This window comes from Macaca fascicularis, chromosome 17 (genome assembly GCF_037993035.2).
Source record: "Macaca fascicularis isolate 582-1 chromosome 17, T2T-MFA8v1.1".
NCBI classification, from domain to species: Eukaryota; Metazoa; Chordata; class Mammalia; order Primates; family Cercopithecidae; genus Macaca; species Macaca fascicularis.
The window spans coordinates 23,468,259-23,494,404 of NC_088391.1; the positions used below are offsets into that span (position 1 = coordinate 23,468,259).

At 42.5% G+C, this 26,146-nt stretch overlaps 1 protein-coding gene across 20 annotated transcripts in view; it reads right to left on the reverse strand.

Moving 5' to 3' along the window:
* The window catches only part of LOC102146375 (uncharacterized), a 68,587-nt gene that overhangs the window by 36,983 nt on the left and 5,458 nt on the right, over nucleotides 1-26,146 (reverse strand). For 3 of the 20 annotated variants that reach the window (XR_012426915.1, XR_012426914.1, XR_006693747.3), the window contains exon 3: nucleotides 11,262-25,906. The exons of 14 other annotated variants lie outside the window; for them this stretch is intronic. The gene's annotated coding sequence lies outside the window, so the exon portion shown is untranslated. Of the gene's footprint in view, nucleotides 1-6,387; nucleotides 6,504-11,261; nucleotides 25,927-26,146 lie in introns of those variants that run through there. 3 more of the 20 variants (XR_012426917.1, XR_012426909.1, XR_006693748.3) reach the window with 2 other exon arrangements.

A 26,146-nucleotide genomic window follows, 5' to 3' on the forward strand; every position in this document is an offset into this window, starting at 1 on the left:
AAAGAGGGAGATGGAATGATCAGTTTGCACGACTGGAGGATATACATGAAGTGTAGGCCACTGAGCAAATATCTAATTGCCTTTCAGGGCACAGAGGCCCTAAGGCCCCACGCTTGGCTCTGACACCTGTCACCACTCTTGAGTGGACCCAAGGGAGTCTGTCTGCGCAATAAAGGCATTTGGGTCCTACCTGTTAATCTCTCGCCTCAGGGCCTGTACGTAGGTCCCTTATTCATTATACTGTCAACTCCTTCACCTTTGAGGCGGAATAGAAATGCAATAATTGTCCTGTGGGATTGGGAAAACACAAAGGATAATGTGTTCCCCCAAACAGTGTTACTTAACAGTCCATCAGATAGGGGAAAATGTACTGGCAGCTTTTCTTATGCTTGCTTTGAGCACGCATGCATGTACACATGCATATGTGTGTGTGTGGGTGTGTGTGCGCATGTGTGTGTGCACACTTCAGTATGTGGGGCGGGGAGGAGCCCTTTTTTTCTTTTTGGAGTTTGCTTTGTTATTAAAATTTTCTTTGAAAAATGCCATTTGCTAGAACATTCTTTGTAGAAACCACCAATAGGAAATACTAGAGTCAATACAGGTTAAGAGATACTGTTTAGAAAGCAACACCTTTGGAGACAGAAATAATGAGATTTGAATTCTTGCTCACACAGGGAGACTGATATGAAGCAAGTGAGGTTATTGTCTCTACTCCTCATTTCTAACCCACCTCTGGGAAATGGATATACTATAATAAAGCCTAAGGGACAGGGTGACTGTGAGCATAAAATAAAGTGGAATATATAAAGTACACATGCGAGGAACCAGGCATAAAGTAGATGGGTAAGAACAGTGACAGCCAACATTTATTTAGCTTCTATATGAAGACATTGGCTTCGGTGCTTTACCTAGAAGATGCCATTGAATCCTCACCACTACCCTGAGAGGTAGACACTACAATTATCCCCATTCTACAGAAAACGAGGCTTAGAAAGGCTCTGCCTGAGGACTGCAGCTAGTTAAGAGGTGGAGGCAGGATTGGAACTCAGGCCCAGCTCTATTCACAGAACCCTGTACCAAGTAACTCAGGTTACTGAGTCCCATGAGCCAGACCTGGCTTACGGGTATGTTTGCTGTGGCTTACTGTATTTATTTTAAAAAATCTAACTTACTTGCCAACAGTTAAAAATTGGGAGAGGTTTCACAGTTCTTAATCTTTGGCTTCACTTTAAAAATCTGAAGCTCTGGTTACCCTGACCCTGTGTTTTCTCATGTGGCCATGACAGGCTGGAGCTGCCCAGTGGCTGTCACTTTTGGACAGCCAGGAGTGTGTCACAGTCCACCTGCTCCTCATCCTCACACATTCAGGTAACCACCGGGCCCCTGGGAGCATCTGAGGGTTTGACTTCTCTCCTACTGCCTTTTACATCCATATTCCTCTCTAAAGCCATAAAGTTGTTAGGCAACAATCCGGTATCTGTATATGGTTCCTTTGTGGAGTAAAATGCCTGCGGTAATTCTCATATCTGCTGAATTCTAGTCATTCCTGTCTGATGCAACTCCCAGTACAATGTCAATAACACACAAATAGTCTCCTGGATGCCTCGGGGTCCCTCCTGATGCCTCTCTCTGCTCTAAACCTGGAAAGACCCAGAAGCATCCCCGGCTCTGAGCATATATCATCCCTTAGGTTTGTCTTTTTCTTCCCTTTGATCTCCCAAAAAACTATCCTAGACCAGAGACTCCCCACTTCTGCCTTCCTGGATTATTGCAGTAGCTTTCCACCTGACCCCCTAACATACCCCCACCCATTCAAAACCTTCATATTCATCTTCAGCAAATCCTTCTTTTCTCTTTTTTTTTATTTCCATACGTTTTGAGGGAACAGGTGGTATTTGGTTACAAGAGTAAGTTCTTTAGTGGTGATTTGTGAGATTTGGGTGCACCCATCACCCAAGCAGTATACACTGAACCCGAATGGTAATCTTTTATCCCTCACTTCCTTCCTGCCCTTTCCCCCTGAGTCCCCAAACTCTATTGTGTTATTCTTATGCCTTTGCATCCTCATAGTTTAGCCCCCACTTATGAGTGAGAACATACGATGCTTGGTTTTCCATTCCTGAGTTACTTCACTTAGAATAATACTCTCCAATCCCATCCAGGTTGCCACAAATACTATTAATTCATTCCTTTTTATGTCTGAGTAGTATTCCATTATATATATGTATATATATGCCACATATATATATGCGTGCATATATATGCATATATATACGCCATATATATATAGATATAGATATAGATATAGATATATACCACAGTTTCTTTAACTACTGTTGATTGGTGGGTATATGGGTTGGTTCTACATTTTTGCAATTGTGAATTGTGCTGCTATAAACATGCATGTGCAAGTATCTTTTTCGTATAATGAATGACTTCTTTTCCTCTGGGTAAATACCCAGTAGTGGGATTGTTGGATCAAATGGTAGTTCTACTTTTAGTTCTTTAAGGAATCGCCACACTGTTTTCCATAGTGGTTGTACTAGTTTGCATTCCCCCCAGCAGTGTGTAGAAGTGTTCTCTGTTCACCACATCCATGGCAACATCTATTATTTTTTGATTTTTTGATTATGGCTATTCTTGCAGGAGTAAGGTGGTATGACATTGTGGTTTTGATTTGCAAGCAAATCCTTTTTTCATGGCCAGAGTTAGCCTCATGGGCGTGCAGTTTAGAAAGACCCCTGCTTAGAAAGACCCCTCAGCTGGTTTATACCTTGCTGTTGCATTTTGAAATGTCTCATGATTTCTGAACAAAGGCCTGCATTTTTATTTTGCACTAGGGCTGACAAGTAATGTAGGTTTCAATTCAAGAAGCTTTGATGGCTTCTAACCTTAGCAGTATTTCCATCTTTTCTGGACAATGACAAATAAAGAACGTGATAACATTTGTATGCTGCAGTGGGCTGCTCCGGAAACCCAGACCCTGACCAGCCATGCAGGAGAAAACAGATGTGATGGCAAATTGTGGCTCTTTAGCTTCAACCAAAGATGCTGAGTACACCTGTGAGGGCAGTTCTGGCCTGCAAGAGAGAGCCTGTGAGTTCACTATAGTTCCCATCAGCTTTATCTCAGGAAGCTTATCCTGCAGTCAGGCTGATCTCTGTGAGTTTATGTATTAGTCACACTCTCATCTCCAGGCCTTCATTCTTACGAATCCAGTTTCTAAGACTAATCACTTCCCTTCTCAGTGTTACCCAAATCCTGCCCACATTTTCAGAGCAGCTCAAGTCCGCAAAGTGTGCCCTGTGTATTAATATCAACCAACAGTGCTTCATTCACACATTGCATGATTATTGATGTCTTAATCTGTGGAGGTACTGAGCCAGTGTGGGGGATATGATTGTAATAGCATGTGCAAGCCCCTGCCTGATGAAATTAGGGATGCAAACGAGTAAAGGGGTCACTTCAGTGTAGTGTGACCAGAGGTGTCGCAGAAGAACTAAGGGGAGGATGCACCCATCTCCCAGGGCTGCTCTAATGAATTACCACCCACTGTGTGGCTTACAGCAACACAAATGTGTTCTCTCACTTGTCTCCTCCAGGATGGTTCAAGTGATTCACCATCCTGGAGGAGACAAGTCTGAAATCAAGGTGTCAGCAGGGCCGCACGCCCTCTGAAGGCTCTAGGGAAGCCTCCTTTCTTGCCAACCTCAGCTTCTGGTGCTTCTTGGTTTGGGGCTTGCATAGCTCTGGTCTTTGTCTCCTTCTCCATGTTGCCCTTTCCCTCTTCTCTCTGTGTCTCTCTTCTGCATGCCTCTCATAAAGACACTCACCATTGTATTAAGGGCCCACCTGGATAATCCAGGATTATCTCCTTTCAAGATCCTTAATTTCATTATGTCTGCAAACAGCCCTTTTTAAAACTAAGGTAACATTCCCAGGTTCTGGGAATCAGGTTGTAGATGTATCTTTGTTGGTGACGGGTGGAGACCACCACTCAATTCACTTCAGAGGGTTTATGACAGGGGCAACTAAACCCACACTGGGGAGTTGGGGGAGGTCTCCTTGAATAAGTTAACATTTAAACTGAATACGTCAGGCAAGCGGGGAAAGAAAGGTGTGGAGGAGTGAAAGTGTTTCTGGAAATAACATGTGCAAAGATCCCAATACAAAGTTAAGCATCCTGGATACCTGGAGCTGAAAGAAGCTAAGTATGTCTGCAGAATACTTAGCAATGCAAGGAAGAAACGGTAAAAGAAGCAGCTGGAGAAGTAATCAGGGCCAAATCTAGATGGGCCTTGTAACCACAAAGTCAATCTGGCTGATGTAATGGGGAGGCATTGAAGGGTTTTCAGCAACAGAAGGACATTACCAGATTTAGGAAGATTGCTACGGCTGGAGAGTGAAGAATGGTTTGGAGCAGGCCAAGACTAGAACCAAGGAGACTGGTTAGGAAATGGTAACACAATCCAGGCAGTGCATGACAAGTTAGGATGATGCTGAAGGGAAGAGAGAAAAGTCAATACATTTGAGAGGTTACTTGGGAGGTAAAATCAACAGGACTTGGTAACTGATGGGGTTTCCATATGAAAGTTAAGGCTTCTGGCTTCTGGTGTGGACAGAGTTGCCATGGTTGAGGTAGGCACTGAGAAGGAAGTGCAGTTTAGGTGGGCACTATATGGGGTGAGTTTGAAGTGTCCATAGGACAGTTGACTGGAGTCTCTTATTGGGCATTTGAATTTGGATTTCTGAAGCAGAGCAGTGTGGGGCTAGAAATATAGACTTGGGACCCAATAGCACATGGATGCCATGTGAAGTCACGGAATGAATGACCTTGCTCAGGAATCGGTGGCAAGAAAAAAGAACACGTCCCAGGATGGAATGCCCAGGAGCACTGGTGCTTATGTGATGGACAGAGGACAAGGAACTGTGGCAAATGGCAAAAGACATAGAGGGCGACCACTTCCAATATTCAGTTATGTGTGACTTTTTACCATACAATTGGAAAGTTATTGTCAATTGTCCTATTTTATGTCCCTCATTTTATATTTCATCGAACAATTCAAGCACAATATTGTTCTGTGTTATGCTGTCTTGACCACTATTTTGTATACCTGGGAACCAAAGCAAGGGTTGAGAACAGTGGCCCCATCTGTTAATAAGCACTGCACAATCAGCTAGGTATTAACTGTCCAGAGCCTGAGTTAGAAAACAGGAAAAGGAGACATTCCCAATATCCTCTGATCCTTCCCCAAAACCCCATCATCCAATGTCACCATCAATGAACATTCTGAAGAATTATCTTAAGTTATAGTTAGGTTTCTCTAAATTAAGTAGTTATCTTTTTTGCTTAAGGTATTCCCTTCCTCTTCCCCTGTTCTCCTTTTCAGCTAGTTTTGTTTTGTTTTTTTGTTTGTTTGTTTGTTTTTTAAGACAGAGTATCCCTCTATCACCCAGGCTGGAGTGAAGTGGCATGATCTCGGCTCACTGCAACCTCTGCCTACCAGGTTCAAGTGATTCTCCCACTTCAGCCTCCTGAGTAGCTGGGATTACAGGCACCTGCCCCCATGCCCAGCTAATTTTTGTATTTTTAGCAGAGACATGGTTTCTCCATGTTGGCCAGGCTGGTCTTGAACTCCTGACCTCAAGTGATCTACCCGCCTCAGCCTCCCAAAGTGCTGGGATTATAGGCGTGAGCCACTGTACCTGGCCTTTTCATCTAGTTAAATCCTACATAACAACACCATCCAATAGAATTTTCTGCAATGATGGAAACATTCATTATCTGTGTTATGTGATATGGTAGCCACTTGCAGCAGGTGGCTAGTGAGCACCTGAATATGGCTAGCACAACCGAGAAACTGAACTTCTAATTTTATTTACATTTAATTTATTTAAATTTAAATGCCAACATGGGGCTAGTGGCTACCATATTGGACAACATAGCTATATAACTTTCCATGAACTCAAAATTCACTTCCTCAAGGAACATTCCCTTAATCCCTCTTCCAAAATTAGGTCTCATCTGCCCACTCTATGCTGTCTAGAACCTTGTTCTTTCATAAAGTTAATTAGGATTATAATTTTGAATAAGTTTGTGTGTATTCACAAGTTTAATGTCCATTTCCTCTGGTAGAACAAGCTCTAGGAGGGTAGAGACGATGTCTCAGTTACTATAATGTGTGATACTTACTCAGTGCTCAATAAATATTTATGGAAATAATGAATGAGGCCAGACGTGGTGGTTCATGCCTGTAATCCCAGCACTTTGGCATGCCAAGGCAGGCAGATTGCCTGAGCTGAGGAGTTCGAGACCAACCTTCGTAACATGGCAAAATCCCGTCTCAACTAAAAATACAGAAATTAGCCAGATGTGGTGGCACATACCTGTAGTCGCAGCTACTCGGGAGGTAGAGGCAAGAGAATCACTTGAACCCGGGAGGCAGAGGTTGCAGTGAGCTGAGATTGTGCCACTGCACTCCAGTCTACAAGACAGAGTGAGACTATCTCAAAAAAAAAAAAAAAAAGAATTAATGAATGATCAAATGACTCATTAAAATATTTTATAAGATTATATACCAAATATATGTTTATTAAATAGTTGACCACAGAATGCAATCGTATAATAAACAATCCTGGGAGGCTAACAGCTCTAATCAACAGAAATTGGGACTGACAGGGGAGGTATGAATTTGACATGTTCAGTTTTGGGTATGTGAAATTTGAGATGCCAGATCAAGTGCGTTAGGCCCTTTACCTTACTGTCAAGAGCCTAAAGGCTCTTCTAATTCATGATAACATCCCACATCTCCTCTTTCTTGTACTTTGTAGCTAAGAGAAAAACCATTCACCCTTCTCATTAACGTTTCTCATTCTTCCCTGAATGTTACATCATTGTTCAGCCTCTTGAAGTTGCTCTAAATCCTGAGTTTATCAGCATACTTATCTCCACTCCCAGCTTTGCATTGTGTCAGTATTTATTTAACATATTCCCAAAGCTGTGAATCCAGTTAATTGGTAAACATTGGCTATGTCAGAACCTGTAGCACAGTACCGAAGGAAGGCCTCCATATAGATACCAAAATGCCCGAATCAGTAGCACCCTTTGGATACGTCCTTTCACTCATTAAGTAAGCCCTGCCTGGAATGGAAGTTGAGCCAGGTCAGGCGCTCTGGCCTCATGCAGCACCTGGGAGCTGGTTAGCAAGCTTCTTAACTCTCTTCTGCTCCAGCTCCTTCTCAGCACTGTTGTTTCCTTCTTCTCCTAACAGATAAGTGGAAACTGGAGGGCCCTGTGGGCCTGGCTGAATCTAGCTCCCACACCCTGAGCAAGCAGAGGGCCAGGGCCCTTTGCCCAAGTTTCCTTGCAAAGCCATGAAGGACAATTTCAGAAAGCAGCACTCTAAAGGCACTCAGTGTCAGAGCCAAGGTAAACAGCCCGAGACACAGCTGCCGGTCCAACTGGGGTTAGGCAACGTGGACAACCAGCGTGGGAAGCCAAGAGAAGCCGAGGAAGCCAAACAGAAGGGAGGTTAGAAGGGGCAGTTGAGAGGGAGGCTTTGGCAGTTCTTGACTTCTGCTGCCATTGCAGTGGGCTCTGGAAGCCTCAAAAGGGACCATAAAGATGAGAGCCAAGGAGGTGGCCACCAGAGGATGGATCTGATTCGGAATAGACAAAAGAGACATCATCCGCACTTCAAAGCCATTTATCAAACACAGCAAGTGTGCTCTGCATAAGGCTAAAGACCACGGGCTGAAACATACAGCTCAGGGTCCCAGAGAGGACAGGCAGACACCTCCCTGTGAACCCCAAGGCCTTACTGGGCAGCTCCCAACCTGGAAAGGAAAGTTAGCACCACCAGCATACCGTCCTCCCTGTTCTGCTTCCCTGAATTCCTTCTCAGCTTCTAGAAAGGGCAAACCGTCCTTCCATTACCAAAAGGCCCCCAACCACCACCCCTCCACTTCATAGAAAAGCCATCACATGTTAACAGTCCTCACACCTCCCTGATGTTACATCACTGCTGACTTCTTTTAGTTTTCTCAAAAGACCTAAAAAACTACTATGAGGAAATGAATAAGTTTGTGTTGGATAACCCATAGCAATCTCATTTACTGTGAACAAGAGCCACAAACGGGACAGTGTGGTCATCTCTCAAGGGTGTTGGTGGCCGTTCGGGTGATTCCCAGAGGAGATCAAAGCCAGGCAGAAGAGATGGCAAGTGTAGCAACTGGTGTAGTCAGTGGGTTCTGATTTCGCCGGAGCTAAGGCAAGGGAACGTCTGAAGCGAATGAATAAAACCCTGCACAGCTCTGAGAATGCCTGTGGCCTGGTCTGTGCTGTTGTCACATTTGTATGTAATTCATGGAGTTGGTAGCTGAGTGGTCAGGGCCCAGCCAGACAGAAGCAGCCTGTGCAGTTCCCCCAGGAGCCCGTTGGCCAGGTTTACCCTGCCTAGTTTCACCTCAAAGAAAAACATCGATTTAACAAATATCAGACCTCGGGCCCCTGAGACATTGAAGCAATCAGGTTCTGTGGCCTGTAGGAAGCTTCTGCAATGCCAACCTGCTAAATGGTACCAAATGCCCAAACATTAGTCATATGCACTATTATCAATGACCTACTGCATGCCAAGTGCTTGTATATACACTGTTTCAGTTGATCCTATTCCAAAATTTCTCTCCTCTCATCCTTACAGGCAACCGCTCTCATTGAAGTCATGATTTCTGCCTTTATCTCTGACTGGATTTCCCTGACTCATCCACACACAGCCTGAATGAACTTGGAAATGTATACATACGAGCAAGTCATTCCCCTTCTTAAGACTCTATGCATTGCCAGTTTCCTTTGGGTCACATCTGCTCTCCTGGGTTCAGCATTTGAGGCCCTCTCTTGCTGCCGCTGCCCTCCTCCTGTCCCTCGGCCTCTCTTCTTGCGCCCACCCTGAGTAGGTGCACCCCTGTGCCTTTTCAAGAGAACTTCCCCTGCTTGTGGCCACCAGAGAGTTCAGATTCCTCCTCTGGGATCGCTGGCATCCCACTTTTCTCCCTGAGACCTTTCCTGACTTCACCCATTGCAGTGAGTCTCCCGTACCCACGGGGAGGCAAACTTGGCAGCTTGTCCTTCATCCAGTTGCACTCACTACACTCCTCTGTAATCATTCATTTCTTTCATTCTCAAAGGAGTTGATATCCTCAAGGGAGCCAGAAGTGGTTCTTGGTCGAGGGAGGCTGGAAAAATTTTGTTCTTTTTATTATAAATCACAGATATGCATATAGTACACAAATACAGTATATCTGTGGTATTAAAATTTCACAGGTTGGAGAAGGGAAGATTTTGAAAAAATGTCTACCAAGGCTCCTTAGAGGATAATAATGAAAAAAAGATTGAGAAATACTGAACCGGTTTGTTTGTACGTCTTCCTCACCAACTGGACCGTGATCCTCTGTGAATCCCCAGGGCCAATGGAGTGCCTGACACATGGAGTGCTTCTGAGGAAAGCTGAATGCATGCACACATGAAGGAATCCTCCCAATACTCCTGAGGGGTGGCATTGCTGCCCCATTGGGAAAGATGAGAGAACAGATGCTAAATGCCCCCCTCCAACACCATCAAAGTCCCAGAGTTAGTAAGCGTTGCAGTAGAAACATTTTACATTCAGAACTTCTAGACTTTAAACCCAATACTTTCACACCTTACTTTGGTGTAATTGATTGAATTTACACAAAAATAGGAGAATATATTTACCAATTTGCCTTATCCTTCAAGAATGTTCTGGTTGGAATATCCTAAGTCAATTTCCATATTCAAGAAGAACCTTAGGAAATCATGCCTATAGTCATATAGACTCCAGCAAAAATGCCTCAGCACCACAGTGAGTTTTGGTGGGAATGGTGGCCTAATGAGGTGAAGCTGTAGCACCCACTTAACTTGTAACTGAGCCTTGCAGTTAATCCAACTAAATTAAATTTTATAAAAATTCAGCCTTGAGCCTCTTCTATGTACACAACTGAGCAGCAGAGGGCCATTTTGCCCTCAGGAGGTGGGGGTGGTAGAATAAGAAAAGAATATAAGCAATTATAATGCAGGATTCAACAAGATCACAGTCCTGAGACATAAATTCTAAGCCAGGAGATGAGCCACAGTTGGGAGATAATGAGACCGGGAATGTTCCTAATAAAGATACTCTCCCTGTTGAAAGCCAAGCAAAGTGACATGTATAAAATGGTTTTATGAGTAAATTTGTTGAAGCAGGAGGAGTTGAGTAGCTCAAACCCGTGTTCTATCCTTTCCAGGGTCATGATGAGGTTTAAAAGCTGATTTATGAGTCTGTTTGTTTAATCAAACTTTCCTTATTTCCCACTCCTGAGCTTATGAGCAGAAGCGAAGCAGTGAGAAGAATCCCTGCTGAGCAGAAGTTCATCCTCCCAGGACACAGCCTGTTGCTTTTAAGCATAAACACTTCATATAAAGAAAAAGTGCACTATCGTAAGCGACCAATTGAACGAATTTTCACTAAAAGAACAAACCCTGTAACCACCACCCAGATGCAGAAATGGAACAGTACCACATCCACAAAGCTCTCCTGGTTATTCCTTCAATCTCTACCTCCCCTCGCAGGTTACCATAGATTCGTTGTGCTTCTTTTCTAACTTTAAAGAAATGCAACGATACACTAGATACTCTGACTCTGACCTCTTTTGCTCAGTAAATGTCTGTGAGATCCATCAAGCTTATATGTAGCCATACTTTGTTCATTTTTGTTGCTGAAAGAATTTCATTGTATGGATATACCACACTTATGTGTCCATTCTACCATTGAAATTTGGGTTGTTTCTGCTTTTTTAATATTATGCATAGTGCTGCTATGAATGTTCTTCCTACGTGTCTTTTGATAAGCATATGTACTCATGTATATCTAGGAGTGAAAATGCTAGGTCATGTGGCACATGTATGTTCAGCTTTAGGAGATCCTGCTGCATAGATTTGAAAAGTGGTTGTAACAACTATATACTAACACTGTATACTAACTGTGTAAGAGTTCCAAATACTACAAATCCTTGCCAACACTTGGTATTGAATGTCTTTTTCATTTTAGCCATTCTGGTGGGTTTGTTTTTGAAGTTCATGATTTTAATTGGCATTTTTCCGAAGAGTAATGGAATCAGAGGCAGCTTTTTATGCATTTATTGACCATTCAGAGTTCATCTTTTGTAAACTCTACAAGTGTTTTGCACACTTTTCTGTTGGGATATCTATCTTTTTCTTATTAATTTGTAGGAGAGCTTTGTATATTTGGATACAAGTTTTTTTCTCAGATATATGATTCACAAGTATCTTCTCCCAATCCATGACCTTGTTTTTCACCCTCTTAATGGTGTCTTCTGATAAACAGAGATTCTTATTTTTAATGCTGTCTAATTTATTTTATGTCTAATCAACTTTATTTTTAGTACATTTTTTGTGTTATTTATGAAAGCTTTGTCTTTTCCACTACCGTGAAGATACTCTTCTGCATCGTAACACTAAGTCCCCACCAAGAGCACAATTTATACTTTTACTTATTTAAGCCTTTTTTTTTCTTTAGGAGGTATAATTGACAAATAAAAGTTGTACATATTCAAGGTGTAGAATGTGATGTTTTGACATATGTATACATTGTAAAATAATTGCCACAATCAAGCTAATTAACATATCCACCACCTCACACAGTTACCTTTTTTGTGTGTGTGATGAAAATACTTAGGACCTACTTAGGCCTTCTTCAATTTATCTCAGTAATGTTCTCTAGTTTTTAGTATAAAGATTTTGCATATCTTTTGGTGGATGTACATGAAACTTTGAGCAAATACCAAGTACCTATCTTTCAAAATTGCAAGAGATATAAAAAAGAAATTTTGAAATATGTGTGCTGACTTGAAAATGCTTTGGTACCATAGTAGAACTCAATTGCAGAAAAATAAAAGTCTGAATATTAATGAAGCCATCATTGTGTGATGGTAGGCAATGAGAAAAGAAAGAAGCAAGCAATTGAAGTGAGCTGAAATTGTTGACAGGGATGCCTCACAAAGGATCTTGAAGATTTGAGATGAGCTTGAGGCAGGAACGGAAGTTAGAGAGTGGAATGGAGGGAAGTATTCCAAGAGGGGAAACTGAAATGAGTCAAATTTTGAGATTAGAATGAACTCAGCATGTTAAGGGATTAAGAAGATACTGGTTGACTAAAATGTATACTCTGACTCATGAGTTGGGGGAGATAAGATAACGCCTTGTGCTTAGAGGCACATAAACAAAAGAAGGAAGAGTTTCAAGTCCACCTTGGTGGTGAAGTTTGGTATCTTGGCCCCTGAAAGGTAACTCAGCAAATATTTATGTATCCTTGTTTGACACTAACTGGCAATCATATGGCTGCTTTTAACAACTTCCAGATAGGAACTGATAAGGACTCTTACACTCACACTTGAACCAGAGTACCTATCCAAGAAGGCCTCTAATCTGGAAATGAAATATGTTTTATAGACTGTATAATCCAGAGAGCCTTTCATAGTAAGCCAGCACTCAAGGACCAGCCAAAAGGCTTAGATCCAGCACCTACCACCAAGTGCTTCTGAGAGGGCTACAGTTGTAAAACCAAGTGGTGATAACTACTCAATGTCCTATCAGCAACAACTGGACTTCCTAGAAGCAATGGAGCTAGGTTGGCCTTCAAATCTTAGATCACTGAAAAGGTTTTTGTTGCCCTATTTCCATCCCAGCTGGGACATCGTCTTGCCAATAGCAAAAAAGAAATCAGCAGTCCTGGGGCAGGTCTGAAACACATGGAGGCAGGTCCTCAGGCCTCCTAGGAGCTAATGGAATGAGTAAGGAGTGGAACACTCAGAATTGAGTTCAAATGATAAGATTCCTAATGGGACATGAGTATGCATTTTGCCAAGATTTAGTCTAATTTTGGAACTCAATTGGAAACTTCTGAACGTCATGTTCCATTTGGCTCTGGCAAAACACAGTTCTGCATTGCTTTGTGTTTATTTTATCCCTCAAGATCAGAGCATAATTTACTTGTAGCTAGAATTTTGTGTTGAGTACAAACCTCCATTTAGAAAAACAAGCTGATATATATTTTTTCCTTGTGGGTCCCTAGGGGGGAAAAAGATGTACACAATGGAGAAAGGTTCCACTAGAAAAAACATGCATACCCAATATAGAAATTTTACGCAAACAGAAGCACCCAGAGGAGAAATATTTTATAAAGCCTAAAGTATCATGAGTCCTCAAACTTGGCATAAAGTAGTACAGATTAGATCCAGAAAATCCTCAGGACTCTCCTACATTTAGACAGAACAACATCTTCTCTAGCACCTCCTCCTTGTGAAAATTTCTTACCATATTTAAACAAATATTTTGAGAAGACATATTATAACTTCCTTTGGAATTATGTCCTCCAACACTTACAATAAGGATGCTTCCCTGTAGGTACCATTCCCATCTTTATCTCATGTTTGGTTTACTCTCAAATGAACATCTTGGTCTTTATTGGTACAAAACCAAATTCTCCTATAGCTAAAGTACGCTGGGGCCTACAATAAGACAAAAACCGAAAAGAATTGAGGATAAGATTGTATTTATCATGACTCTTTCAGAACTCCAAATCAAAATAAACAAAACAAAACAAAACAGATTATTTATTGACTCATGTAGCTACACAGTCTTCTTCACCGCCAAAGACCTCCGGGAATGACTCTGATTGGCCCAGCTGAACCATGTACTAAAGTGTGGCCCAACCACTGTGGCTGGGCCTAGGTCACATGCCCACATAGCATGTGATCAGGGAAAGTGACTATATTTCCAGAAGAAAACAAGATTGTAGATGGCCACCTAGGGAAACTTGAAAAAAGCAAAAAGAAATGCTCTTACAAAGCCTTGAAGCTAATGTTAGGATTTTAGAGAAAGCATTATTTCTTTGAAAAACACAACGTGTCAACAAAAGAGGATGCCATCACTATCAGTGGTGCACTAGCACTAATTATCCATGAGATCTGTTCTAGAATGCCACAGTTACTTCCACTATGGACATCTTAGGGGAACAAAAAAGGCAGCATACCATAATGACTAAGGGCACAAACTTGGATTCTAACAGACTCAAATTCATATCCTAGTAGTGTCACTTGTTGGTTTTGGTATATGGGCAAGTTACTAATCCTCTTTAAGTATCAGTATTCTTACTTCATCATCATCATCATTATCGTCATCAAGAATGCCTAGGAACTTCAAGACAAGAGAGTTTTGGGATGAATGATAGTGATGATGTTCCATTCTACCACCTTTCTGGAATAAGAAACATCTCACTATATATCGTCTCCACTGATATGCAACCCTATCCCTTGCGTTAGATATGTTTCAAACCTCCCTCTTCCACTTTCCATAATTTCTCTTCTTATCCACTGAGGCATGAAATACTAATATATCTAGGTAGGAAAAGGAAGATAATGGTACCCTTGATACTTGATGTAGCCTTTCCAAAAGAGATTTCACAGGCAATTGAGGTCCAGGAAATTGCAGTCTTAGGAGGTGTCTATGCTATAAGCAACAAAGGATAACTCCTCAGAGGGATATTAAAACAGTTGACCAACTTCTGGAACCAATTGGCAAAGTAATGTATAACCCCACTAGACTATGTTGCAAAGGATGCAACTGTGAGGACACATAGGAAAAATTGGAGTCTTCAAAAAAATATGCTTCTACCTCATTACCTCTATTATATCTTACTTCTCATCAAACTTTCAAGTGAAGGCTCCAGAAAGGGGGACTTCTCAACAAAGACTGATTCCTTCACTTCCACTGCAGCTGTCAGGAATCCTGTAGCCTGTAGATTTAGGATGTAGAATTTTTTCAATTAAGACAAAAAGTTGGGGACAGGAAAATAGGTTACTCTTTGAGATTGTCCTCCATGCTGTAATCAATGTCTATAATACCAATGACTCAGGGTTCAAAGTCTTATGTTTTAAAAGAAAAATTCTCCTATTTTTTTCCTTTTAATTGTGAAAGGCAGATAGAATAACATCTTGTATTTATATAGAATGGGTCCTTAGAAAGTGCTACAAATGATGCCATTCCCTCTCCCCCCAAAATTTCTAATGGAAGCAACATATTTTCCTCACACCACTTTTATAGATTATATAGTCTGTCAGAAGTGTTGTAGAAGCCAGAATCTGGGTTTTCTTTGGATTCCAAATGTAGTGTTAGGTTCCCTTTCTATTAGAAAAACAACATTTCTAAGCAAAAATGGGCTTTTATGCATGGTGTTCAAGGTAATTGCCATGAGAAGGAACTCAGTTAAGACATCTTGCTTTTCAGCACTGTAAAATCAACATTTTTCCATTTTCTTAAGCACTCTTTACACCCATACCTGTAATGGTGGTTTAGTATTCTGTCCATATCAAACTTGTGTGCTCACAGTAAGCATTGCTCTGTGAAACTCATGTGTATCTTCAGTCACAATCCATTTCTTCTTGTGTGTTGCAGTCTTTAATGCATGGAAGCCACATATTGAGGCCAACATTATCTTATCTTCAGATGAGAAATAAGCCAAGGCTCAGAGAATCTAATGAAGTCCATGATTTATATAGAGTTACACAGGTAATTAGTGGCATTAAAGTGACAAGAAGGTTGTAGTTTCTAGGTTTTGTTGTTTTTTTGTCTTTGTTTATGGCATTATTACAGTGCTGGACTTCTCAGAGTAAAATAGCTGCTGTAACAAATGAGTCCCTTGATGCCCAATGGTTTAACACAATAAATATTTATTTATCACTCATGTGACAATACGATGTGGGTTTTCAGCAGGCGATGGCTCTCCTCCATACAGTGTCTCAGGGACCCAAGTCCTTCCAGTTGGCGGCATCACCACCTGAGGGTAGTGGTTCCCAGCAAGGGGTGACTTTGCCCCCTGGGGCATATTTGGCAATGCCTGGAGATATTTTGATTGTCGCTACTTAGGGAGATTCTCTTGGCATCTAGTGGGAAGGGAGCAGGGATGCTGCTAAACATCGTATAGCACACAGGATGGTCCCTACGACAAAGTATTTTTTTGGCCCAAAATGTTATTGGTGCTAAGGTTGAGAAACGCTGCCCAAGGGACGTGTTATCTTCTGTATGTAGCCAGCTAAACTGTAAGAGAGGGAACTGATTAGACTGAGCCACTTTGTAAATGTCTTGGCCTGGATCAATACTCGTCATGAAACTCCCACCCAAATGCAAGAGGGGTTGAGAAATTAGTCTGAGGGGGCAGCTGTTTCCAGCAACAACTCTTCTTTAGGGGAGCAAGAACTTTTGGTGAACAGCTAGTCAGTCATCCTGTCATGGTTGCACTGGTAAAATTTGAACCACGTATTTGCCTGCTTGCTCACCACATTGCTGAAGTGGGGCTAATAAAACTGATAAGAAATAAACAGCCCTAACCTCCTCCTTAGGTTCCAGATTCTTCTGTCCAGTGTCCTACTAAACACACTGTTAAGTGTCAAAAACAACACAGCCAAATAGAACTTTTTATCTTCCCATCAAAATTCTATCCCTCTCATCTTTCCTCTCTCAGCAAATGACATTAGTCTAGTCTCTTCCCTACTTTCCTACACCCCCATTCAAATATTTAGCAAGACTTCCTAGCTCTACCTGCAACATCTGTCCCTACAAGTATGACCATAGACCACCATCTCTGGCCTGAACTATTGCCATGACCTTCTAATTGGCCTCACTGCTACTTCTCTTATCCTATTCATCTATTCATCCATAGGAGCCAGGGAGGTCTTTATAACTGTAAAGAAGATCATTTCTTCATAGTTGGTGCCAGCTCACTCTCTTGGGTGGCTTGGCACATGCCTGAGTAAGATTACATGAACCCGTTCACTTCACCCATTTTTCCTCTAGGGATGGCAGACTCCCTCCATCATGCTCATAGGCCCCTAGACCTGCTTCTGGCACCGTTTTGGCGGTCTTTACATTCACCATGGTCACTTTCTGCATACCTTTCTGGGTATGTGGAATGCACTGTGAATGCAGAGAGTTAATTTGGCTAAACAGATAGGCTAATTTGTACAAATATATCATCCCCACTATAATCTATGAAGCCCATCTCCTTCCAGCCTCTTTTACTTCACGGCAGACACACTGACATGCTCTCTGTCCCTCTGCCGTGCCAGCTCCTCCGGGTCTCCAGCCTCCGTGTTTGGTGTTGCTTTTCCCTTTGGAAAGGGACACTCTGCCCAGATGCCCACACAGTACCTCCTTCTCACCACTCCAGCCCCAGGCGGAGTGAAAGGGAGGACACTCCTGAAGATGCTGCCTCCACAAACCCCCATCCCAGCCTCATTTCATTGTCTCCATGGCATTTACCACCCTCTGGAACTGGAGTGTGTTATTTGTTTGTTAATGCACTATTTCTTCCCCGACTAATGGAAGCTCTACGAGGGCAGGGCTTTGCTCGTCCTGTCCCCGGCTGTATCTCTGGCTCTAAAGGAGTGCCTGGCATGTAGTCGCTAACAATACACAGTCAATACATAGTTCTTGAATCAATGAACGAATAAGAGAATATCAGTGCCCTAGGGGACAAGGATATGGAGAACATGAGATTTTGCCCTAGCTCCACAACAGATCTCCTGAAGTTCACAAATCAGTCACATAGAACACACTCCATTCTTGCCCCCCACCAACCTGTTTGGTCATTCAGAAAAAGCTAACCACAGAAACTTCCTAGGAATACATAGATAAACCCTCAGATTCTGCAAAGAATTCTCCCTAGAGCCAGCAGATGGCTGTCACTGGTGGGTCACTTCAGAAACCTTTGTGTTTTATGTGCACACAAGTGACCTGTGACATGCTCTCCTAGGACCTGTGCATGCAATTGCCATTGCTTGGGAGAGAACTGATGGCCCCATTTGGAAGAAAAGTTGTTTTGATCCTTCCTGCCCCACTCCCTACCTGACCTCTCATTCTCTTCTTCTCTATCATATTCAGGCTGCCCTCTCATCTTCACTATCAGCCAAGATAATCTGTACTTTTGAAAACTGTCATGATCTGAAAAACAGGTCTCCCTGGAGGGCTCTGTGGCTGGCCAACCAGTTGCATCCCTGGGATGGAGATGCCGTCGGCACACATGCATGGCTGGCAGCAGCCTTGCCTTTGATGTGTCCATCCATCCATCTGCATTGTCTTTTACAGATTAATTTCTCCATTCCTTCAATTAACAATTACTGATTGAGAGCCAAATTAGGCTTGCAAATGGATACAAGCAGAGGAAAATTCACCTTGAAGTTAATGAAGTCAAAACTCCAGAGCCTATGGTCACCTGAGTTTTACCAACTTTGCAAAAGTGAAATATTTTAACCGTAATCAGCTAAGGTTATCTCTTCCACTGTGACGTCCTCTCCACCACACTGGCAAGTCCCTTGTGTAGGGTTGCTTTGGAGTCTCCACTACAGCATTTTTGGAATTCTGCTGAGGCCAAGTTGAGTTGGAGATATGTTTAGTTTGGGCTTAAAGGATAAACAGTGTTTACATGGTTCACAGTCACCTCTGTATATAGTTAAGTCACTGCTGGCATGGTGATATAGGAATTGCTTCTAAAAATACTCCTATAACTCGTGTCAACTTAACCAGCATCATGATTTGGAGGCACATGGACAGAAGTCGTATCATGATATAAATGGGTTGCTGTGCAGAATCTGGCCCTGAAAATATGTGGGAAATGGAGGATCAAGGTTCAAGATTGTGGAGGCAGATACTGGTCTGTGGGAATTTCTCCATCATCAAAATTACAAGCAGAGATTTGAATGTTCAGGAACATGTATTCAAAAGGAAAATTCTCTCTGTCTCTATGGCACAAAAATATAGTAGCACTAGCAATAGCAGATTGGCCTTATGTCAGTCACATGTTTATGTATTCAACTATTTAATTTAAAATGTAAAAGAATTTTTTTGGATCAGCCATGTTAGATGGGTTGATTAGAGAAGACTGCATTATCTTTCTATCGTTTCTTCTTTAAAATTATTGTCCTATGAAGAGGCCATCAAAGAGTGTGTAGCCAAAACGGTGTGAAGAGAACAATAGAAGTATGTCATACAGAGGTATGTCAGGAAGTTAATAAAAACAGTATGCTATGCTTCTGGATTTTTGTGATGTTTGTGGTATTTGTCAGCATTTTAAAATTTGTACTTTATTTTGAATTTTTTTCCTTATTCTGAATAAATATTTACTTTTCTTAAGCGAGGTCCCCACAGTTGGTCAGCCTCATGCCCCGGGAGACCAGGCTGGCTCCTGAATATAGATACAAATGATGTGCTTCTGGTCATTAAAGAGCTTGCAATAAACATTCAACAAGTCCCACATAGAAAAGGCATAGAAACTAAGTAAGAAATGATCAGAGCACATTTGACTTTCCTATCTTCCAATCCCCCATTCCCCTCATCCCTCCTAAAAAATTCTCTAAAAAATTGGACTGTTTGTTTGTTCATTTGTTTGAGACAGAGTCTCGTTCTGTCACCCCGGCTTGAGTGTAGTGGCTGATCTCAGCTCACTGCAAGGTCCGCCTCCCGGGTTCATGCCATTCTCCTGCCTCAGCCTCCCGAGTAGCTGGGACTACAGGTGCCCACCACCACATTCCACTAATATTTTGTATTTTTAGTAGAAACGGGGTTTCACCTTGTTAGCCAGGATGGTCTTGATCTCCTGACCTCATGATCCACCCACCTTGACCTCCCACAAATTGGGCTTTTAACATTTAGCCTCAAGATGAAAATGAAGGGGCTAAATTATAATGCTGAAGTATAGGTCAAATGTGGCAACTCTCCTCTTCCCGCTTAGCCATGATGATAATGAAAAAAGCCAGCAAGTGTGACCAGGCTGAATGACTCTTGACCAAGGTATCTTCTCGGGACGCATGCTGACAGGTCGTAAGGGGGCTCCCAGCTGATCTCCCTGGGTCAGTCACTCTGAAAGCTGACAACAAGTTGGAAGCTGGAAGACGCTGAGTGCAGTTGCGGCATGCCACGCGTGGATCTCTCTAGAAGCCAAGTGTCCAGGACCTTTCTTCCTTCCCTGCTCAGACCACAGTAATTTTTCTCCTGGTTTCCAATCACTCAGTGAGGCTTCAACTTGGGAAACTGCACATTGAGGGCCATGCTGCCTACCCTGCCCTTTAAGCTTCCACCGAGTTGTTTGCATACCGTCGAATGGAGCCAGCTCACCAACAGACCACCGACTGTGGCTACCACCCCGGGAAACAAAATGAAGCACGTCATAGTTTTCTGACAAAAGGTAATCAAAGATGTGAAAGGATCACAATCAGAACAGTATGAGAAGCAGCCAGCAAATAACCATTCACCATAGAGTCGGTGACCTTTTCATTGAAGGCAACAGCTATGACTAAATAGCCTCTTACAAAGAGGGTGTTGCAACTGAAATTCTCTAGGCCTGACTCATGGCTTTTCAACCTTGGTCCAGGCTCCTCTTTACCTGGTGGGAGAGCAGGTTGCTTCTCATAACAAATTCTGGGAAATCCCCGCCCCAGGCCTGCCTCAGAACACAGAACATGCTGCCAGTGTTTTCCTTTATCATTTAAAGTTTGTTTGTGTGCTGGGCAAGAAGACGCTTGCAAGCAGGTTCTTGAACTGGATGGAATGAAAGCTGTAGGGATCGCATGGCACCCTAGACCCACTGCCAAGGCCAAGGGGAGGGACAAAGGCCTAATTGCAGAAAGTGGCTTCAGCTGCTCTCCAAAGCTGTCCTTACTTGCTTGCTGGAAACTTTGAAATATTATTTGTTTCCTGTTTCAAACTTCTGGAGATATACCATCCCAGTACCATGATTAAGGGCAATAGTGTCACAGGGAGGTGGGCTGGCCTCTGTATTTTTCATGTAGGCTTTTCCATTTTTAATTCCATATTGCTTTATAAATGTCTTTTTGTCTGAAGATATCTTCTGATCCCTGCTGCCACCACTCCCCACTCCTGGTTTCTGATGTGAAATGAGAGACTTACAGATTATCAAGTTCATGCTGATGTTTAATTCAGACTCAATGTTTCTCTGAAGTCTAAAATCCTTTGAATTCGATGGGAGAGAAGAAGGAAGTGAAACTGGATAGTGTAAATAATTTCTAGTTAGAGCTGAGATTTATGAGGGGAATTGCCGCACAGAGCTTGGTTTTGAATGTCTCTTTGGGCCCTGGGAGCCACATTCTCCACTTGACTGCACGTATGTCTCCCACCCTTCTGCTGGCGCCAGGAGGTGGAGGCGTCTCTGCCCTTCCAGGGTGTGAGAACATGTATGAGGGCCCCAAGAGCCTAGACCCTGGAGAGCTAGAGGAGGATGGGGGTGTTGCTGTATAAAGTAATTGGCATGTGGCTCTTCACAATGAAAAAAAAGAGATTTTGTGGCAGGAAGAAAGAAAAAGAGGAGGGAGGAGAGCAGGAACCATAGATTCTGAAAAACACACCAGGATGACTAGGCCTGGAGGAGTCCAGGGTGGGCCTCAGACCCTCACTTCTTGTCTGGCACCTGCCATTGCCAAAAATGCAGACTTCAGAGTAAGGCCATTTTTGGAGCCACGGGTAAGAAACAGATTTCTGTTTAGGTCAGGCCTTGCTAAAATCCATTTTGAGAAGTTCAAAGATTGAATGGAGCAAGACAAAACTGAAATTCTAGCATCCTTTTCCTCATACACTTCACCCTTTGTTTTATGAAGATATCAGACAAACTGAATTAATGTAACTTTCTTAGAAGAGCACCTGACACACATGGATGCCATGGAAGCACCATTGAATTCCATGCTTTAACTATAAATGATTATTGTTATTATTACTATTAGTATCTTGACTCTGCTTTCAAAGAGCTGATTTGAACACAACAAGTAGGTAAGGAAACTGCAACCCATCCTCTTGCTTTTCGCAGTTATTGCACGTAAGTAGCCAAAACAATAAGCTAAATGAGACTGTGTTGCTGAGATTAGACCTTTCAGGGAAGTAGGAGGCCCACTGAAAACAGGGGCAAACCTTGTTGGGTGCTTGTGGGTGGGAGTTGCTGTTTGCCTAGACTCCCTGCCCCAGACACTCTAGGGGTAAGAGCCAGAGAGATCTGAGCCCCAGATCTGAACTCTGCACCCATGAATTATCTAGCTGTAGAAATTACTGAGTACCGCTGAGCCACCATTTCCCCTTTTACAAATGGATATGATTAAACCACCACCTCCCAGGAAAGAGGAAAAGACTGAGTGGCCATGTAAGGATCAGCTGACTCCCACCTCTCACAGGATCGAACGGGGTTCTAACAACTCGAGTTTATAATGAAACAAAAAAGAATAGGGAAGGCAAAATCCACACCAAGGAATGACATACAACCAATTTACTCACAGTTAACTTAAGCATAAATGTATACACATAATCAGTTATAATTAATATCCACATCGAACTAGGGAGTACATGATTCTAGTGTTCTTTCCAATTCCTTCTCAGTGAGGGATCTCAGGAGAGCTTTGTCTATATGTGCCTAATCCGACAGGAACACCTCTGCCCTGGCCCTTTTAAAACCTTCTTTCTTCTACATTCATCACATGGTTCTTTGTGGCCTCTGGTCCCCCCTATATCCCCCACTAGTATCTGGCCCATGATGGGCCACTTGGGACCATCTGGGACCAATTTTCTATTGCAGCCAATTCTTAATGCTTGAAGTTCAGAGTTTAAGAATCATCACCATTAACTCTGACCATTGTTGGTCCCAAATCCATTTTCTCTCAGTAAAACGAGAATAGTCTTACAGGGTTGTTCAAAAATAATATTTAATCCAGTTAGCACAATGCCAGCCACTTATATAGTAGGCATTTTTATGTCAGCGATCATCATCCTGCTCTTCCTTATTCAGCTACTTGTTAAGGTGATTCCCAAAGATGCCCTTCAAAGCAACCTCCAGCAATTTCCCTTCACATTAAGAGAAGATGGTTTTATGAATCACCCTGAATTTGGCAGGAAAAAGACAACTTTCAAGTGGAGAGTTACAAACAAAGCAAAAAACTAATTCCCTGATGATGCAAAAGTAATCTACTTTTTGCCTACTTTTTCAGTTCCACTTTAAACCCATCCAAGTGTAGTTTTGTTGTTTGATTACTTAATGCCACACAGGTAGGTGCTTCTGGGGAGTTAATTTACCTTCAAAGGGCCAGCCTAGCATCTTTATCCTAAATGTGTAAAGGAACCAACAGAATCTCATTTTAACACATTACCATTCTACTCCTCATCCAAGCTTACTTAAATGCTAAGTTTAGGCAGCACATGGTGGCCCAGATTCAGTTCACACTGTGAAGTAGAAACCAGAAGAAAGCGACAGGTTTTCTATGGATGTGGCACCCTCAGAGTTGGTTTGCAAACCAGCTACTGCTGGGATCATGATGTTTGGGATCACACCCCAGACCAGAGCACAGCAACATGAAGAAGGGGGCAACCTATTCAGTTGTGCTGTAACTGACTTGGCATGAGGTGGTGGGGGTGACTCCTTCAAAGGAGAACTGAACACCATGCATGGATTAAGACTGTATTTAGCAGACAGGAGTACTTCATCCACCAGGAAGAAAAGTATTAAGCACAGGGATGATTTCCCAGATTCTATCTCAGTATGGTCAGCATCTCCTCTGAGATTTTGCAATTTGCTTTTTTTTTTTTTTTTTAAATTCTGTGATCACTGAGCAAGCTTCTGACTCTTATTTCAGTCACCCCAGTCACCTTAATACTCAAAAGGGGTATCTTGGGTCATAGAAATAAATATCTCAGTTACTGGGATGGTAGTGCCTCTCATTTTATAGGAATAAATTTGTTTTGTTGCATATACATCAATTTTCTGGGAGTTTAGCATGATTCAGTCTAGTAAGCTCCAAGTTCACTTCAAAACTAGAAGGTTTCTATTAGAAAGTTGAGAACCAAACTTTAAATCAGCATTTCATTTAACTCTACTGTACCTCGGTTTCCTTACCTATAAAAGCATAGAGAAATAACAGCACCTACTTTAAATGGTTGTTGTGAGGATTCACGATTTAATAGATACACATTATTCGTGTATATGTATGTATATGAAATGATTTAACATATGGAAAGTACTTAGGATGGTGCTTGTTTTTCATAATGACCCACAGGTGCTACCCACTTACAAAGAATGTCCTGCTAAAAGCAGCCAGCTGTCATCTCTCCTTCCTAAACTTTCTTGCACAACCCTCTAAGAACTTACCTCATTTAGCCACTCCACTGTGAAAACCAGAGGCTTCAAATAAAAGCTACACTGAGAATGGCTTTGGCTTCATAAGCACATGACTTGTATGATTGCATAGGCCCTGAGTTTGGTTTGATGCTCACCTGTTGCCATTTGGAAATTATTAATAATTTTTCAACGGAGGCCTGACATTTTTATTTTGCACTGCACCCTACATGTTATGCAGCCAATCCTAGCCACACAGGACCAAAAAACTAGCCTAGTGATCTCAGATAAACTACAGTACCCATACTTCCTTCTGGGTGACTCTGTCCTAGTTCCATGGTATGAGGAGAATGATGAGAAAGGTGGATTAATATAGCCATAGACATAGCCTTGCCAATGAGCAGAGTGGCAGCTTCTTGGATATGCAGCAACATTTCCAAGCTACAGGCAGTAAGTTCTCTTTCAAGGGTCTCAGTAGACTCAAGGAAAACTAAAAGAAACTCTGAAAGTGCTTCCCATCCCTCCTCCTCCGCACTGCAATAACAAACTCACTTGATAATTCATTGTAAAATGATCTGAATTCCTCAGAGACATGGAGAAATCAGCTTGGCTTTCAGCACAGGGAGTGACACCAGAACATCAGCCATTGCAGGGAAACAGAGCACGAGGTCACTCTGGATGAGGTCTCCCAATGGAGACTACTGCAGGGGAATGGGGAGGGTGCAGTGGCTTCAGAAAAGCAGCTGGTACCAGCAACCCTTACAGGTGACATGGAAGCAAGAGCTTTGGCTCTGGAAAATCTTTCACCAGTGAATGAGGAGGCTGTCCTGTCTAAGTGTCCCTCTGAGACACCCAGAAGGAACTCCCTGTTTGGGCGGAAGGAACTGTGGTTGGAGTTCCACTAAATTCAGTACTGGGAATTAGAGGCAGAGTGTGTGGAACACTACTGTAAAGTGTTCCTCCTTTGAGTTTCCAAGATGGAGTGGTCCAGGGAGAAACGGACTCTACCAATGTTCGGTCCCATGGTTCTCATATGTTTGAATGTCTGTGTTTATACAGTGGGTCTGACTTTGACACCTGCAGCCATAACATCACCTCTCCATTCCCAAGTGAGTTCCTGTCATCTTCTGATTCTCCTCTCTGTGGCCCTGATATCACCATGTAATTTCCCAATGGTTACTCGCCGCTAGGATGTGTGGATGAGCCTTTGGAAACACTGCTGCAAAGCCGCTTGTTGAGAAACCCATCTATGTGTCCTGGCTCTCAATAATTCAGTTCCTTTGAACATGCTGGTTCACTTTGTTCTGATTTTAGAATCTGGAAATGCAGAGCAAGACATTTCTAAGCTGGGAATTTGCCATCCTGTTGCAGGAGCACAGCAGCAGTCCCAGAGAAATATTTTTCAAGGCTGCAGAGAAAACAAGGGCTGGAAAAATGTTTGTTTATTGCCAGCTCTCCCCACAGCCGCTTACATAACAGCCTGTGCTGAGACAGGCTGTCCTGCCCAGGCTCAGAATCAAGAGTCACACTCCTTGGGATGATGACAGAGACAATGTGGGAACTACAGGGCTATGGCCTATGACGTCCAGGAAGGAAAACCAAGTGGTGTGTAGCGATTAGTTCTTTCACAATGAGGGGATGGCTTCCTGGGGTGTTTTCAAGCTTTCGGGTGGTGGCACAGTCTGCAAGACGGGGAAAGGCTCTGTGAACAAGATATGACTAAAGAATAGTTTCTCATTTTCCATTTTTAAAAATAAAACAATGCATACTCAACAGTGCGTGAGCTGAAGGGTAGAGTCAAAAGTTTAGGTATTTTCTGACCTTTCAGATCCATTCAGACTTTCTAAAAGCCACAGACATAAACACTATATCCAAATGTGGGAGCATTTAAAAAGTTTGGACAAAATAGTATACATTTTGTT